Source organism: Eubalaena glacialis, chromosome 15, assembly GCF_028564815.1.
Source record: "Eubalaena glacialis isolate mEubGla1 chromosome 15, mEubGla1.1.hap2.+ XY, whole genome shotgun sequence".
Lineage (NCBI taxonomy): Eukaryota > Metazoa > Chordata > Mammalia > Artiodactyla > Balaenidae > Eubalaena > Eubalaena glacialis.
In genome coordinates this window covers 77,458,702-77,477,549 of record NC_083730.1, presented here as the reverse complement: position 1 = coordinate 77,477,549, position 18,848 = coordinate 77,458,702, and the positions used below count along the sequence as shown (strand labels likewise).

The 18,848-nt window shown below is 43.8% G+C and overlaps 1 long non-coding RNA gene across 1 annotated transcript in view; it reads left to right on the top strand.

Annotated features, from left to right (window-relative positions):
- The window catches only part of LOC133075036 (uncharacterized), a 31,258-nt gene extending 12,762 nt beyond the window's left edge, over positions 1-18,496 (top strand). Inside the window, exons 2-3 of the long non-coding RNA XR_009697322.1 lie at positions 1,737-1,843; positions 18,414-18,496. This is a non-coding gene — a long non-coding RNA (uncharacterized LOC133075036). The remainder of the gene's footprint in view (positions 1-1,736; positions 1,844-18,413) is intronic.
- The last annotated feature ends 352 nt before the right edge of the window (positions 18,497-18,848 follow it).

Sequence of the window (18,848 nt, the reverse complement as noted above, 5' to 3'; positions counted from 1 at the left end):
TTCTCCCATTCTGACGGTTGTCTTTTCGTCTTGTTTATGTTTTCCTTCGCTGTATCACGGGATATTTAATATAGTTCCCTGTGCTCTACAGTAGGACCTTGTTATTTATCCATCCTATATATAGTAGTTTGCATCTGCTAACCCCAAACTCCCAATGAATCCCTCCCCCATACCCCTCCCCCTTGGCAACCACAAGTCCGTTCTCTATGTCTGTGAGTCTGTTTCTGTTTCGTCAATAAGTTCATTTGTGTCATATTTTAGATTCCACATATAAGTGATGTCATATAATATTTGTCTTTCCCTTTCTGACTTACTTCACTTAGTATGATAATCTCTAGGTTCATCCATGTTGCTGCAAATGGCATTATTTCATTCTTTTTTATGGCTGAGTAGTATTCCATTGTATATATGTACCACATCTTCTTTATCCATAGAACGGATAATTCTTTTTTTTTTAAGATTTATTTGTTATTTATTTATTTATTTGTATTTATTTTTGGCTGCATCAGGTCTTAGTTGCAGCACGCAGGATCTTTGTTGAGGCATGTGGGATCTTTCATTGCGGCACGTGGGCCTCTCTCTAGTTGTGGCATGCGGGTTTTCTCTTCTGTAGTTGTGGCACGCAGACTCCAGGGCGCGTGGCCTCTGTAATTGTGTCGTGCAGGTTCCAGAGCATGTGGGCGCTGTAATTTGCGGCACACAGGCTCTCTAGTTGAGGCACATGAGCTCAGTAGTTGTGGCACGTGGGCTTAGTTGCCCCACGGCATGTGGGATTTTAGTCCCCTGACCAGGGATCGAACCTGCGTCCCCTGCCTTGTAAGGTGGATCCTTACCACTGGACCACAAGGGAAGTCCCTAGAATGGATAATTCTTAATGACAGAATCAATCCATCTATCCCCAGGCACTGGAGCAGAAGGCAGTGAAAACTCAGCAGCCCACTAGAAAAGGCCTACAGGCAATCAGACCTCTTCATCACCATTTGGACTTAGCAGCCATTCTGTTTACTTAAATGTTCTTGGTTATCTTTTATTACAAAACCATAACAAAAATTGGGAAATAGTGGCTTAGCCGAGTTTGTCCTATGCTTTGAGAAGAGCGCTGGCTCCATCCCTCACTCCCCCAGCGGCAGTTCCTACCTGGCTGAATGGGAAAGCTGGACGGCAGGTAGTGAGCCAGGCAGCTGTAGGCCACATCAGCAAGGGGGTCGCCTGAGGTAGCGAGTTCCCAGTCAAGGACGGCAAGCACCTCGGCCGTTTCCGGATGGAATAGCACGTTGTCCAGCCTGAAGGAGCTACAGAAGGGATGGAGACAGCGCTAAGAAAACTGACCGCTAAGGTGTATTCTGTGCTGGGCGTCTTCTGCTGACCCCTTCAGAAGCACTCCCCACCCCTCCCATGTGCCCGGGAGCCTGCCTGGGCTGCATCCACCAGCTCCCTTGCCCTCTGGCTCAGTCGGGCTCAGCCAGCTGGGACACCAGCAGGTGGTGGGAAGGGGGCCTGCTTATTAATTCCCCACCCCCCTCTCAGCAGAAGACTGAGGGATATTCCTCTCCCGAGGGCCACAGCTTTGGTCAGGTAGCCCTCTCTACCTAGCGACCATGTCTGGGTTCTGGTAATTACTCCTCCCCTGAGATGGTTTTAAAACAAGTCTGCAAGTTTTTGACACTCCTGCCACAAAAGGAAGAGTCTAATCCTTCACCCCTGGAAGCATCTCACTTCTAACAATTACAATGCAGGTGGAAGCGGTGCTGAGTGACTCCCGAGACGAGGACAGAAAAGGTGATCAGCTCCCGCCTGGCCCTCTCCCCTCAGAACACACACCTTTGCAGCCCTGAGCCACCAGGTAAGAAGTCCAGCTACCCGGAAGCTGCCATGCTGGAGAGACCAGGTGGGAAACCACAGAGACACAGAGAGAGGCTCTGGGAGCTCAGCTCCCTTCTGCCCCCATGCAGGTGTGAGCGAGCCTTCAGGTGATCCAGTCCCCCGCCTGAGACCCACCTCAGTGGCACAAACAGCCATCCTGTCCCCATACTGCAGATTCATGAGTAAGATCATTGCTGCCGCTGTTGACAGGCACGCAGTTTTGGAGTTGTGTGTTGTGCTGTAGTTATAACTGGAGCCCGGGCTTGCACCTTTGGACCTGAGGGTGGTACTAACTCCTGCTGTTGCACAGGCCAGGCCCCCCATCATAGAGAATTAACTGGCCCAAATGTCAGTAGTGCCAAAGCTGAGAAACCCTGCCTTAAAGGCCACGCACAGGGAGAGCCCATGCAGTGGATAATTCTCAACTGTAAACTGGGCCAAGACCAGCTGCTTAATTTCCCCTTCAAACGCCCTTCCCATTACTTTCCATATCTAGAGCCACACAACTGAATACTGTGCATCCACTTTTAAAAATTGACTCTATGTGCACAAAGAAAAACATCCAAGATACCTTGTTAGATTAAAAAAAAAAAGTAAGACAGCAACAGGCTGTATAGCATAATCCCATACAAATTACAAGAATATTTTGGATGCTTGGGAAAAAAATGAAGAAAGTATATACAAAACTTAACAGTGGTTATCTGGGGAGAATGCATGCTGTGAGAGGGGAAAGAAATGGCAGTTAAACTTTCTATATTGTTGAAAAACTAAAATTCAACCTAGTAAATTTGAAGATCTAATTGGCTGATTTCAACAATTCAGGAATCAGGCAGCATTTTATCTAGCAACTAGAAGGGCACTCCTAGGGGTTGTACAAAATGGAACGTTTTTATAGGAAGAAGGGTGGGGCAAGGGAGCTCTTAGCAGAAGAAAATAAGGATTATTTTCAGGCCAGGATATCTTTTTGGAGAGAGGTAACAGGCAAGGATATTATCATGCAGATTTCCTCCCCATCCACTGGGGCAGGAGTGAGGGTGGGGGGAATGGAGAGGACCCACGTGACAGATTACCACATTGGTGCTGACCAGAAAATTCCAAACTGGTTAATTAAGATTGCATTTCTGGTGAAGGTCAAAACTGCAATTAGATTAGGTATGAAATCTAGGTTTGGTACCATGGGCACTAGCACAAGTGATGCCATTTGGGGCCAGTGGTTTTTCTCTTTAACAATATATATTATACATGTCACTATATGGAGAAATCTTTTATTTTCTTGATGTCAAAAATTATCTTCCACCCTAACCCCACCCCCTGGCACTGCCTTCCACAGAACAAGACCTAATTTTGTTTGGTAAAAACTTTTATATATATCTTGTAGAGTGGGTCCAATTGTGTGCTGGTAAATGCTTAAGAACTAGCTTCTGGGGTGGAGGGGGAGGTGGTGATTTACAGTGTTCGCCAATTTCTGTGCTGTAAATGCTACAACCACAGCCCGTTTCAAGCTACCACCATGATTTCATTGAATGTGGAACTGAGAAGAAAAACACGCAATTATGTCTCTCAAGCCTGAGAAAGCTAGCTCCAGTGCCCATTCACAGCCATTCTTGACAAATAACTGGATATTGAGCTGCTTTCTTTTTCAAAAGGGTCAGAGTACAATCAGCCATCTACTGAGCTTTTCTCTTTTTGAGTGGGATAGGCAAGTTGAGAGCCAGAACTGAGTTCTTCCAGACCATTGAGGGGAATTTATGTTTTGATGGGGAACAAAAACAGAGACAGGGAAGGAGAAGGGGATGGGGGACAGGAGGCTGATTTTTTTTTTTTTTTGGCTGCACCAGGTCTTAGTTGCAGCACATGGCATCTTTAGTTGCGGCATGCGGGCTTCTTAGTTGTGGCATGTGGACTTAGTTGCGGCACGCGTGCGGGATCTACTTCCCTGACCAGGGATCAAACCCGGGCCCCCTGCATTGGGAGTGCGTGTCGTGGTCCAAATGCGGGTTGGAAAAGAATTTCCAGACACAAGGCACAATGTAAAGAAGATAGAATTTATTAGAGGGAAGGGTCGCTGCCAGAACAGTGGGCTGACTTCCTCTTCCGAACATGTGCTATTAGTCAGTTTTTATAGCCAGAGAACAAAGGAATGGTCTGAGGTGAAAATTTCATTTACTGATTGGTCGAGGCACATATACCTTCCTTCTATAGAGTGGGATCGGGACAGGGCAGATGCCTTTCCTTATTTGGGACAGGTCCCATTGCCCAGGTGGGCTCAGGAATTTCGTAACCATCGCAACATGGTAGGGAGGGTGATTAAGAGTCCAGTAGGGGGTGTGACCCTGAAACCTTTTCAGGCAGGGTTGTCCTTTGTCCTTGAAGCACCATTGCCCTTGGAGCACCACAGCTCGGAGTCTTGCTCACTGGACCACCAGGGAAGTACCAGGAGGCTGATATTTAGAGAGGAAATTCCGGTGGAACATAGGTGTTTAAAGGGAATTGCTGTGATGTTTGCCACGTGGTATGCAATGTCACTCTTCTTCCACACCTTCTCCAAAAAATCTTCAGTAAAACTCTATCGCTCCATCATGTATAGCAGACTGGAACTGGTCTCCTAGCATTGCATTTAAACACTGAATGCAGCCTCAGAGTGGACCAAGGGTGAGAGCTCTGGTTACCGTTGGGGGCCTTGCCATACCTGGCCACATCCGATTATTTTTAATAATGAGCATGCATTATTCGAGTTGTCAGCAAAAAAAAAAATCTAAGTTACCTGCACCTAAGAATGTGGAGTTGACAGTTATTTTCTTACCTGACTCAGTAGAACATGGCATAGAGACCTTTGCACTTGCAAAAGGGAATCAAGTCCTGGAATGGAATATAAACCAGTGGGGTCTGTTTAGAAGAGTGTTTTGTTATAGAAAATAATCTCCCTAAAACTTCTTGTGTCCTTCCATTGTGTTTTTATTACAAACCTTTGGCAGAACCTCAAACATGCTAATAAGCCTCCCAAACAACTTTGTAAAGAGTAGACCCCTGTTCAAACTTGCCCTGTGGTTCAAGTTCCTGAGATCGTGCTGATCCTGTGGACTCGTAACTTGGATGGAAGGCATTCAAGTCTCTGGCATGTTCCTCCAATGAGGTGCAAATATGGATTCCTATTATTGCCAAGGTTCAGGGCCTGGACTAAGAAACAGACAGAGAGACAGAGAAAGAGAGACAGAGAAAGGTGGGGGGGAACACATCTTCATACCTAGCTATAGGTATACATTTCCTGGCTTTGGGTACTTGCTTTCTTTATGTCAGTGGTACCTCTCAAGTTCACCCTCTTTGTTGGTCCCAATAATGGATACTCCTGGGACTGGCACCCACCAAACCAGTCTGGGAGAGAGAGTGCCCGAGTTTGCGGCAAAGGCACAGGGACTTTTGCTGTCTGCCTCTATCAGTGTATTTTCTAGCTTCCAACCAGCCACCCAGTCTTGACCACTTCCCTTCTTTTTGCCTTCGAAAGTTTCTGCCTTTCTAGTCTCTGCATACCAGCCTAGATTGACACATAGCCTTACCTGGGTCCCCAGCTGCAGCTTCAGGGTTCCATCTAATGCTTGCCGACTGGTTCCCACCCCCTTGCTAAGTTCCCTGGCTGTGGACGACTTCCAAGACTCCAGATCCCCAGCACGGCACTGATGGCTAATGTCACGCTATTTTGTATCCTTCGTCTCTCAAAGGTTCTGTTGGCCTAATTTGTGCATCCAGAACGGGCAGTTGGAGTCAGTACAGTACAGAATAATGAGTAAAAAAGCACAAGGTGGACAGCATGTACACATAGAATGCAATGTGAATTGTGCCCCCTGAAGGAAAATTCCAGCGCTGCAGCCCACGTGAATGATTTCCCTTCCATTTCCCCAGGGTTGTGCAACGGGGGCTCTTACAAGCTGTATGACTGTGAACAAGTCAGTTCATCTCTCAGTGCCTCAGTTTCATCATCTATAAAAAGGAGCTAATATACAGTACCTATGTCACAGGACTGTTGTAAGGAGAAATGCTATGTAAAGGCAGCATAGTGCCTGGTACATTAAAAATGTTCTATATGAGTTAGTAGTTGTTATTTTCCAACTATAAACACAATGGCCAACCTTCTTTAATCTAAGTTTAAGTTGCATCAGAGATGCTGTCTTTCTACATATTGGTGGGACCAGCAAGCAATACTCCTGGGTTGCTAGAAGTTTGGCTGGGCTGGGCTACAAGATCAAGATGGTCTCACTCAATATTTGGTAGTGGGGGCTGACTGTCATCTGAGGAGCCTCAGTTCTCCTCCACATGACCTCTCATCCTCCAGTTGGCTAGCCCTACACCAGGACTCATGTAAGAGATACCAGAAAAAAAGAAAAAGAAAAAAAAAAAAGAGAGAGATACCAGAAGATCTATTTTTTCCTCCCCTAAATGGTGTGGCATGAAGATATGAGATGTACTAAAAGTAGCAGAATCCAGAGCAGCCATAGGACCACGAGGTAGACTCTGGAGATGATGCCAATACTATAGGAGTTAGAATGGAGAGGCAGAAAGAAAGACATGCTTGGTGACATTCTGTAAGCCACTGGATCAAGCCTTACCTGAAGGGAGCCCTATGTATAGACGTTGAGTTATGTGAGCAAATAGATAATAAAATGCCTGTAATTTTAAGCCATCTGGAGTTAGGCTGCAATCAAAAGCACCCTCACTGACAACTATCTCTTATAAGAATAACCTGCTACTTTAGTGGGTAAGACATAGAGGAACATCAGGCCATGTGTCATTGAAGAGGACCCAACTCCCAAAGCAAGCTCTGCAGGCTCTCTTGGCACTTTAAGGGGTATTCACAGATCCTCCTTGAGCCCCTTCAGTTATAGAAACCCTATGTCTGCGTCCTCCAATGGAATCTTTTAGAGTGTCCTACCTAAGCAAGAAAACCAATTTATGATTGACCGGAAATTTTCATTGTGATTTTAGTTAGTCTTTGAAAATCGTTCCTATAGCCCTAAGTGTGAAGAATTAAGCAAGAACAAACAGAGCTAGTGTCTTGGGGCTAATTCTGGGCTCTTACAACCCACATAAAGCTCAGAAAATCATTTATTTTGCATCTCTGGCCATTGATAAACACAACTCTCCTCTGTGTGATGTTGATCCAAAGACTCAACCTGCAGGATTCAGAAATGATTTGGGACTTGCAAAAGTGATCAGAGGCGCAGCTGAGCTTATGAGAGTTGATCAGGTAGTTCACTTTATTCTCTTACTGCTGCTAACTTATGAAAAGGAAGTGTGAGCTCCATTTTACAGATAAGGCCAACTGAGGCATGTGGTGGTGATTGACTCAGCTATGGCTTAACAAGACAAGCACTAGCAAGGGCGCTCACATTTAATGCTGTGCAGAGCTCTTAAATAACCTTTGTATATAAATTGCATGTTATCCACCTGCCTAGACGCCTAAAAATAGAACTGGAGTTCTCCTGAGGGGCCGGGAGGAGCAAAAAAAAAAAAAAAGGAAGGAGGGAGGGAGGGAGGGAGGGAAGAAAGGAAGGAAGGAAGGAAGAAAGAAAGGAAGAAAGAAAAGGCCAGGGACATTTTAAAATTATAAATCTAGGTCCCTGCAGGGACCTCATTAGTGACTAACTTTTAAGGAGTTATTAGAATTGTCCAAAAATGAATACTGACCCTTCCACAGTTCCGTGGATAGACTCAAATACCATGAGCAACTATGCATATTAGCAGATGCCCACATGCCCAGAGTCTAAAGAAAATAAATCAAGAAGTTATCCTAAGAAACACATTCTTCCCCTTTATGAGCATTTTGTTCAGTTTAGTTCAACAAGCATTTACTGAATGCCTACTTCATGCCCAGCACTGAACATTTCATTTCCATTCATACGATGGTCAGCTGTCACCTCATTTTCCTCATCAACAGAATACTGTGTTAGTTTCCTAAGGCTGCCATAACAGAGTACCACAAACTGAAGAGTTAAAACAATGGAATTTAATTGTCACAGTTTTGGAGGCTAGAAGTCCCAAATAAAGGTGTCTGAAGAGCCATGTTCTCTCTGAAGACTCCAGGGAAGAATCTTTCCTGCCTCTTCCAGCCTTTGGTGGTACCAGGTGTTCCTTGTCCTGTGGCCACATCACCCCAATCTCAGCCTCTGTCTTCACGTGGCCTTCTTCTGCATGTGGGCCTCCCTGCATCCTCTCCTCATATTATAAAGATGCCAGTCCTTGGATTTAGGGCCCAGACTAAATCCAGAATGATTTCATCTTGAGATCCTTAACTAGTTACATCTGCAAAGACTCTACTTCCAAATAAGGTCACATTCTTAGGTTCCATGTAGGCATGAAAAAAAATTCTTTTGGTTGGGGAGGACACCATTTTATCCACTATAATGCTGTATCACAAAAGCATGAGTGAGAAATGCCAATTTCACCAAAGCTTTTGAAAGGGACCAAGAGAAAGTTTAGATTCAAGGTACCCCACAGCAGATACCTTGAAATCCCCTGTCACAGGTTGGGTTGCTGGAAAGCAGACTCTGAGATGAAGATTAGCATGAAAGGTGTTTATTAAAGAGTGCTCTTGGAACCCCAACCTTTGGGAAGGGACGGAAGGAAAGCAGGACTGGGAAAAGTTGAGCTGTGATGCAGTCACCCCAAAGCCTGGCCCTGTGAAGAACTCTGGAGCTGGGTTGGCCTTTCAGAGCTTTTTGGTTCCCCATCAATTATTGGTTATAGGAATGGGGTGTGACCTTGGGTGAAGTGGCTCTCTTTAGGAAAGGTAGTCCTCATAGGGAGCTGAGAGCTGAGGACTGCCAGCCAGCAATACGCCCAGCAGCTGGGAGAGTAAGTCCTTCATCCTTGAAGGGGAATCTGGACAGCGCATCACAGTACCTACAGCACTTCCTTACTCACTTCTCTCTTTCTGCAGCTGCCATCAGGGAGGCTTCCCTTCTTCTCCTGTCTCCTCACAGGGCTGAGGACCCCTCACATTCCTCACCCCCACTGAAGCTTCCTTCTCCAAACTTGCAAATGCAAACCCATCCACAAACAAAGGGTCTGAGAATTACCCCAAACTAAGAGTTACCTCCTTATTAGAAGATATTGAAGGGGGTAATAAATAGCAACCAAGGAAGTGTTTGTCAATGTTGCTTATTGCATAATGGAATACATACTGGATTTTGAGTAAGAAGACACAGATTCAACTGCTAGCTCCACCACTAGCTGTGTACACTTGAGCAAATCACTAGTTTATGAGACAAGAGGGCAAGGATTGTGTCTGCTTTGTTTGTCACTGATTATGCAGAACTTAGGTTAGTGCCTGGCACATAGCTGGCTTCGTAAATACATGAAGGAATGAACAAGCTTTGCCTGAGCTTTGATTTCCTTGGGATAATATATTTTTTAAAATTTTATTGAAATTTAGTTGATTTACAGTGTTGTATTATCTGCTGTACAGCAAAGTGATTCAGTTATATATATACATATTCTTTTTCATATTCTTTTCCATTATGGTTTATCACAGGATATTGAGTATAGTTCCCTGTGCTATACAGTAGGACCTTGTTGTTGATCCATCCTATATATAATAGTTTACACCTGCTAATCCCAAACTCCCAAACCTTCCCTACCCCCCCCCCCCCGCACCTCCCCCTTGGCAACCACAAGTCCATTCTCTATATCTGTGACTCTGTTTCTGTTTCACAGGTAAGTTCATTTGTATCATATTTTAGATTCCACGTATAAGTAATATCATATGGTATTTGTCTTTCTCTTTCTGACTTACTTCACTTAGTATGATAATCTCTAGGTCCATCCATGTTGCTGCAAATAGCATTATTTCATTCTTTTTTACAGCTGAGTAATATTTCCTTGGGATAATATTGAATTGGTAAAGAGAGGCGCGGTAATAATTCCCAAAGTATGGTCCCTGCAGCAGCAGCAGCAGCCCTGAGGAACTCGTTAGAAATGCAAATTATCAGGCTCCACCCCAGATATGCTGAATCAGAAAATCTAAGGGAGGGGCCAGCATTTTGTGTTTTAACAAGGTCTTTTGTTGATTCTGATGCAGGCTCAAATTCGAGAACCACTAGCCTAGGTTATACCAAGGCAACAAACTCAAAATCTCAATGGCTTAATACAGCAAAGGTTTATTTCCTGCTCACACTAAATGCCCATCTTCTGTTGACAAGAGGCTCTGTTCATCATAGTCACCCTGGGATTCAGGCTGATGGAGCCGCCATCATCTTGAAAGCCATTGGTGGTCATGACCAAGGGAAAAGCTGTGGTGAATCACGAACTGGCTCTTCAAAGCCCCACCAAGCTGTGCTGTCATTTCTGCTCACAATTCGTTGTCGAAAGCAAGTCACACGGGCACATCCAACTGGAAAAGAGTAGGGATTGTCGAGAGGATCAAGTTAAATAGCAGGTAGGGAAGCCTTTGGAGAACGGTTAAAAGCTATCGCAATTTAAGAGATTATTTCTATTATTTCTACTCTTGGTATAAAAGGGCTGGCTCCCTGGCTGTTTTGCTCATTACCACCATTATTAAGCGATGGCTGACAAGTGTGGAAAGATGGTGTGGAGTTCTGAAGCTGGAAGTCATTTATCAGATTTTTTTAAGATGCTGGCTTTGAGGAGACAAAATGATAGAAATGTATAAAAAACACAATCCACACAATACTTGGCACATTGAAGGTATTTGATATGTTTTTGTTAAGCAAGTGACTTTTCCAACTATTTATACAAACTATTGGGATGATCTCACAGTTGCAAAGATGGAATTGGTTTGGAACAAGCTTTTTGTTTCTGGTCACATTAGATGTAGAGTTCATATGCCTGGTTCACTGGACAGTGTACAGAAGTAGAACTCCATCCAGAGTTCAAATCCCAGCTCAGCTGCTTATTACCTGTGTAACCTGAAGTGAGTTACTTAAGTCTCTATGACTCTGTTTTCTTCTCGGGAAAAATAAGGGTCATAATAATCCCTGCTTCACAGGGTTGTTGTAATGATTAAATGAAACAGTACTTGTAAAATGCTTAGAACAGTACCTGCACATAGTAGGTACATAATACATACGTGTAAGCTATTGTACTATTGTTGGTTTTTAACTTGGAATGAAATCCAACCTCTATCAATAAACTACAAGACCCTGCTTGAACTCTGTCCACCTTCTCCCCCTCATCTGCCCCATTGCTCCTCACTGACTTACCTCTCGAAAACCACACTGGCCTTTTTCTTCCTCAAATAAGCCAAGTTTGTTCCTGCCCCAGGGCCTTTCTACTTGCCATTCCCTCTGGCTGGGCTCTATCAGCAGCTCTGCAGATGGCTAGCTCCATCCTGTAGTTTATTTCTTGGTTCAGATGTGCCCTCCTATGGGGTGATCACACAACCCAAAATTAGCCACCCCTACTGATTTAGTTCTTCTCCCTCACCACCCTGGCATTATTACTCTTTGTAACCATCTTGTTCATCTGTTTACCAGCTATCTGATGTCATCTCCTTAAGAGCAGGGACCTTGAATGTCTCCTTCACCCCTGGAACCCAGACTCCTAAAACAATGCCCAGGGCATTAAGTCAGCGCCCTATAAATGTTTGTTGAAAGAAGGACTCGGGCAGGGCTCTGCTTCCCTTCAGAGGTATTGGCACTCTACTCCATGAGAAGAAAATATCTTCTCTATAAACTTGAGATGACAATGAATTTCTACAGCAGAAATTTTTTCCACATTAAATAAATGGATCCAAAAATGAAGTGCTTCTGGGAGCCATGTGTGGAGGAAGTGCCGTTTTTAACGAAGGGCTTACAGGGTCACCGTGCCAGCTGACCCACTGTGCAGCCTCACCACAGATGCCTGGCAAAATATTGTACTCACGGCCAAATTATTTTTGCACGTTAGTACACTAGAGCTATGTGTGATGTCCTAGCAATTGTGTGTACATGTACTTTCGGGAGAAAAATAACATTTATTGTAGGTTTTAAAATTTTCTAATTTCAGAAGAATCACAAGCTCAGTGCAGAAATTTTAGAAGACAAAGAAAAGCAGAAAGCACAAAGAAAACACCAGTCTTCCAAACAGTGAAACAGTTCGATGTGTGTTTTTCAGTGTTTTTTCTGTGAATGTTTTAAAAACGAGTCACCAGTCTTCCAAACAGTGAAACAGTTCGATGTGTGTTTTTCAGTGTTTTTTCTGTGAATGTTTTAAAAACGAGTCTGTATCTGCTTTGGAGTTGTGTTTTTCCCTAGTGTTTTTCAGGAGGTGGTGTTAGCAGGATTTGGTGATTGATTGGATGTGGAGAATGAAGGAGAGGAAAGAGTCATAGACGATCCTGAGGTTTTCTCCATTCATGACTTGTTGGATGGTGGTGCAAATAAGGATATACAAGCAAAAGCAGATTTGGAGAGAAAAGCAATGTGTTCAGTTTTGGACCAGATGCATTATGTGGATACTGTTGAGTGACTAGATGGTCAGCTCTGCCATCAGGAAAGATGATGGGGCTGGTGATGGAGACCTGAGTGTCATTGGAGCAAAGGCAATAGTTGGAGAAATGGAAATGGATGAGTTCACTCAGGGCCAACTTCTCCATCGGTCCCAGCAGGCCCAGTCCCTAGTGCCCTCAAAAATGTGGGCAGAAAGTGAGTGAAGGGGTATGAACTTGTTAGAAATCAGGGAGAACCTTCAGTTACGTTACTCCTCTAAAACCCCAGGAGCAGACCAGAGGAAGCCTCTGAGGGGAAGCTTGCTTTTTGCTGCCATCTGCTGGCTGTTACTGGAGCAGTTCCCACAAGAAAAAAAAATTCTACCCAACAGTTATGCAGCACCTACTGTATTCAAGGCTCTATGCCAGGCAATCTATAAATAATTCCTTACATTTTTATGCTCCTTTACCAGTGATGGAGCATTTTCACATACAGTATTGCAACTTGTCCTCATAGCAATCCTGTGAGGGAGGCCCTGAGCACGTAAAATTATTCCCATTTTGCAGGTGAAGAAACTGAGACCCAGCCTGCACAGGCCCTTGCCGCTGGGAAAGAGCAGAGTTCAGGTGAGGCTGGAACCCACGTTATCTGACTCCTAGTTCACTGGCTACAACCAACTCGATGTTACTTCTTTAGTTTTATTCTGGGTAGAAGGCAAAAAAAAACCCAAAAAAACCTAAGTTCTCCAGCACTGAAGGCAAATAAACCCTGAAAAGTGACAAAGAAAATGAAAATGGACCAAGAAGAGGGAGAAGAAAGAAATGGCATCTCTAAAGTGTTTTCCAGCTCAAAAGTTATTAATTTCAAGTAATACCTCCAAAGTTTAAGATTTCAGATCAGTGAGAGACAAATAAGAATCAACTAAGATACCAATACTGTATTATTGTACAATTGAAGGTTGCTTAGATTTCTCATCACAAGAAAAAAATTTATGTGAGGTGATGGAGGTTAACTAAACTTATTCTGGTAATCATTTCACAATGTATACATAAATCATTCTGTTGTACACCTAAAAGTAATATAATTTTATATGTCAATTATATCTCAATTAAAACTAAATTTTTAAAAAAGAGTAAAAAGGAGACTTCCCTGGTGGCACAGTAGTTAAGAATCTGCCTGCCAATGCAGGGGACACGGGTTTGATCCCTGCTCCAGGAAGATCCCACATGCCGCGGAGCAACTAAGCCCATGCGCCACAACTACTGAGCCCAAGCGCCCTAGAGCCCGTGCTGCACAATAAGAGAAGCCACCGCAATGAGAAGCACGCACACCACAACGAAGAGTAGCCCCCACTCACCGCAGCTAGAGAAAGCCCACGTGCAGCAATGAAGGCCCAACACAGCCAAAAATAAATAAATAAAATAAATTAATTTTTAAAAAAAAGTAAAAAGGAATCAACTAAGTTCTTCACTTGAAGCTCAGAATTAGAAGGAACCCTGGAAGTCGCATAAATTACTCTTCCTTGCAAAGCAAGTGTCCTCTATGTAGTGTCCTCCAGTCTTACTGTGCACACAAACTCCCTGGGGATGCAGCTTCTGATGCACTTGGTCTGGAGTGGGGCCTGAGACTCTGCATTTCTAACCAGCCCCCAGGTGATGCTGATGCTGTAGTTACACAGACTGCTACTTTGAGTCGCAAGGGTCTAGAGCAGAGGCCAGCAAACTTGTTCTGTGGTGGATGAAACATTTGAGGATTTGCAAGTTGTACAGTCTCTGTTGTGACTACTCAACTCTGCCATTGTGAATTCTCGGTTCTGCCATTATAGCACAACAGCAACCTTAGATGATACATAAAAAAATGGGTGTGGCTGGGTTCTGAAAAACTTTACTTACAAAAACAAAAGGCTTGCTGGATTTGGCCTTCAGACTATCGTTTGCCCACCCCTGCTCTAGATATTTCTATTCCTGGATGAGCTTTAAGTATGTAGAGAATGTGTTGGCTGGGTTGTATGTGGGGTACTGTCCAGTTGAGATTCCAGGTTCTTTTTAAAAAATTTTTTTTAATATTTATTTATTTATTTGGCTGTGCCGGGTCTTAGCTGCAGCACGCAGGACCTTTGTTGCAGCGTGCAGCATGCAGGATCTCTGGTTGCTGCAGGTGGGCTCTAGTTCCCTGACCAGGGATGGAACCCGTGCCCCCTGCATTGGGAGTGCAGAGTCTTAACCGCTGGACCACCAGGGAAGTCCTGAGATTTCAGGTTCTTATACCCAAAGGCCATCACCATCACTCCATACTAAGTTGTTCCCATTCATTTAAGCCTTCATATTGGGTATTGGTCTAACATCAGGTTTTGATAAAGTGGTAGAGAATTGAAAATAATATTACTAACACTTACACAGTGCTTGTTATGTTCCAGGCACTGCTCTAAGTTCTTTGTGTATATTAACTATTTAACCCTCACAACAACCCTATGAGGAGGCACTATTATCATCTCTACTTTACAGATGAGGAAACTTAGTTAAGTAATTTGCCCAAAGTTGCACCAATAGTAATTAGCAGAGTCAGGCTTTGAATTAAGGCGGGCCAATGCCAGAGTCTTTACTCTTTACTGCCTCATTTTACTACTTCTGAAAAGAAGAAGCAAGTGGTACCATTAGTTGGGGTCAATGGGTAAAGGGAGGCAGTGAGTGACATGGAGAAAGATGCAAAATCAGGAAGCTGAAAGTTAAAGATAAATTATTTCCTGTTGTATAACTTGCTGAGACCAGACCCTGTTAGTGGGGGTTTTCTTACATTCTATTTTGTCCTGCATTAAATTTCCTTAATGATAGTATATGACTATTATTTTCCAAGGATCAGAATAGAAATAAACCAAGCATGGGTAATTCTCACATTCAGTTGTATACTGAGCTACCCCTCTTTTTGCTAAAGTGTTTTAAATACTATCTTTAAAACAGAGTCCAGCAGAGCTTGGGAGAGTGAGTTTTCCAAGCAGTTTAGCTGGGCACTTTGAAAACTTTTACCTGCCATGTTCAATGCCCTCCTCCCAAATTGGGAAAACAGGACTTCAAGTGTACCTCCCTATGCCAAGACCAGCCATAGAGTGTGCTGCCAAAGTTTTTCTGTCGAGGCAAGTCTTCTTGTTGAGACTTCCCTATATACAAAAATAAAGACCATGTCTGTTTGCATAGATCAGAAATTCTCAACTTCAACACTATTGAGATTTTGGACCAGATAATTCTTCGTTGTGGGGAGCTGCTATCTGTGCATTGCAGGATGTCTAGCAGTATCCTGTCCTCCTACCCACTAGAAGACAGTAGCATCACCCCAGTTGTGACGATCAAAAATGTCTCCAGACATTGCCATTATACCCTGGGAAGTCACAATCACCCTCAATGGAGAACCACCAGCATAGATCAATGACAGTTTACAATTCAAGAATGCCTACCACCATCTGTTTGTGGGAGTATACGTTGGCACAAACCTTTTGAAGAGTGATTCTGAAAGTAGGCTTTGGAAAGCAATCATTAAAATATTCAAAATATTTGCATTTGGAAGGAAAGGGAAAGGATTTACTATTTATAGCTCCAGGAATATAAAAGATTCATTAGGAATAAAGGTTTGACAATCTATAAGACTTTATTTTCACTGAATGATAGGCACAGATCTGATGGTTGCCAGCTCCCAAAAATCCCTGAAGCAACTGTGTACATGAGAAGCCCTTGAGTAATTGATCTGAGGTGTGGGCATCTGGCTTAACGGGCTTAGTTTACAGGTTATTTCCTGGAATACAGTGATTGGTCCAAGGGTGAGCCAATCAGAGTACCTCTCTAGGGTTCTTCTAACTAATCTGAGGGAGCAGGGAGGGGAAAAGGGTATCTCTCCTCTATGATCACAAAGAGGTAAAGATGGGAGCCCAGCGTTCAATAGCCATGCCCACACCTACTGAAGAAGCTGTTCTGAGAAAACGAAGCCAATACATAGAAAACAGCATGGGTGAGAGACACAGAGAATCCTTGCGATGTTCCAGTCTCGGGTTCCAGCCATCCCTGTGGCCAACTCCAACCGGGACGTTCCCATGTTTTCATTATGTGAGCCAATTTATTCAAGCTAATTCATGTTGGATTTTTGTCTCTTGCGAGCACTGGGTTTTGACTAAGACATCTTAGCAAAGTTGTAAAGAGAATTCACATAATGACCAGGAGCACTGGTAAAATTTTCACTCATAAATGTCCTGTGCAAACTAGATGGGTGCAAATTCAGCTATTTTGTAAATTCTGGTGTGGCTCTAGAAAATGCTTAGCAAATATGGCTGCTTCTTCCCATCTACAGATACCACCACAATGGCTTCCATTGGTTCAAAGGATTTATACTTCCCAAAGCTTTTACATTCAGTATCTCATTTGCCTTCCACCATAACTCAGCCAGACAGGGAAGGAGATTTTAGCATCCCCATTTCCAGGTGAGAAGATGGAGCCACCGTGTGGCTAAATGACTTTTTTATGTAATGCAGGGATTTAGAATGAGATCAGCAGTTCTCAAATTCAATCAGTCACGAACTGTGTCATGACTGATTTGATGCTAATGGTTAAAGTACCGGGGCTCGAGAATGATTCATCTTTTTAAAGATAATACATTATCCCTGTAACAACTTAATTCTTGCCAGCATTCAGTATGCTTTCCTGGTAGGAGAAAAGGAGTGGAATTACAGCTGGCATATTGGGAATTCCCATGGGAGTGTTATACATGTGAATATCCAACCATGTGCATTCCAATAGTTAAAAAAAAAAAAGAAAGGTTGAGTCAATGGATAAGCCAAAGGCTGAGTCAATGGATAAGCCAACCATAGAGTGGCTTCCAGCTCTAAAATTGGATGATTCACCCAAAATAAACTATGAGTTGATGGCATTCAAGATCAAAAGAAACCACTTTTCCCTGTCCATGGATCTTATTAAGGATCACTCACTTTAAAGAGTTGTAGGTTGATCATAAAATGTATCATCCAAACCAGGATAGTTTTAAGAGAAAAAGGGGCATCAATGGAATGGAACATCAGGGCAACATATTAAACAGGAATTATGTTGAACAAACCAGGACTGGAATCACCCTAAGTATATGTAATGCAAGAAAAGTACATTTATATAACTGGAAACTGCCAGAACTGCCCCAAGGAACATCACTCTAAAGGTGAGTTGGCTGTGTCTTGGTTTCAGTTCCCCCAAAAGCAGACTCTAAGACAAAGATTTCGGTGAGAGTAGTTTATTAGGGAGGTAAAGGAGAGTGGGGAAGTGAGGCAGGGAAAGAAAGGTAGCCAATAAGAGTGTGTCCTCAAGCCAGCAACTGCTGAGGCCAACTGGAACAGGATCGCTGAGGTGGTCACAGATGTGCCACCCACATTCCCACAGGAGGAAGGACTTGCGCTGTCCGCATGCAGGGAGTGGGGTCAGCAGATGGCCCCCAGCTGTCGGCTCCTTCAGGGCCTGCCTTAGGGGCAGAGAGCTGCCTCGTTCAAGGTCATGTCCTTCCCAGAGCAGCCTGCACTGCTGACCAAGCAAGGCAAGGCTATAACAGCTGCCCATTTCCTCCAGATGCGGGACAGTCTGATGGGCAGTCCTCACTCCAGAGCTTCCCTCTGGGTTGGCCAAGCCTTTGTCAAGCTGGTATTGCAACTAGACTTTTCCTTTCCTTTCAGAGGGGCTGATCCTTAATAAGCATTTTGTTTCCCAAACCCCATGTAAGCATCTGCTTCTAGAGAACCTATCCCAAAACCATCCCTCTAGGGAAACTCAGTGTATTAATCATGGTTTTTATTTTCTGTATCTTATGGTGTTTTGACATCCTGGGGGACCTTTCAGACTTGAGAAGAGACTGCCCTTATAGGGATAGCTAATTCCTAGGGGAGGTGGACTGCTTGCCTGGAATATGTCTAGTCATGCGCAGACCACCTGACCCAGTGCCACGTCCCCACCCACCTGCTTATCTAACTCACATACCAACCCAATATTTCCTCTGTCTTAATCACCCCAGAATCAGGTCCCAGACAACTGAAGACAGCCCCTATGCCCTAGAGCCCACTGGAATTATTCAAAGGAGCCCATCCTAAACTGTTTAACGGTCTCTCCTTTTCTGCAGAAACTCCAGTAAAGGCTCTGGCTTAGGCTTTTCCCTTATTCCTGCTTCTGCCTCCTGATCAAAACCTGATGCCTTCCCTGTGGCCCTGAGTGGCATGGCATGTCCCCTTCTCTCAGGAATGTAAGTAATAAACAGTCGTTCAATGGCATTGTCTTCTCCAGGTCATCACTCAATCTGAGAATGCCTATAGCACCTTTATTTATAATTGCCCAAATCTGAAAGCAACCAAGATGTCCTTCAAAAGGTAAACAAACAAGTGAAAGCAGTCAGTCTGAAAAGGCTAAACTCTATATGATTCCAACTACATTACACTCTGGAAAAGACAAAATTATAGTCAAAAGTAAAAAGGATTCTAGTAAAAAGAGACAGGAAGAGATCAATGGTTGCCAGCACTTTGGGGGAGGGAGGGAGGAATGAATAAGTAGAGCACAGAGG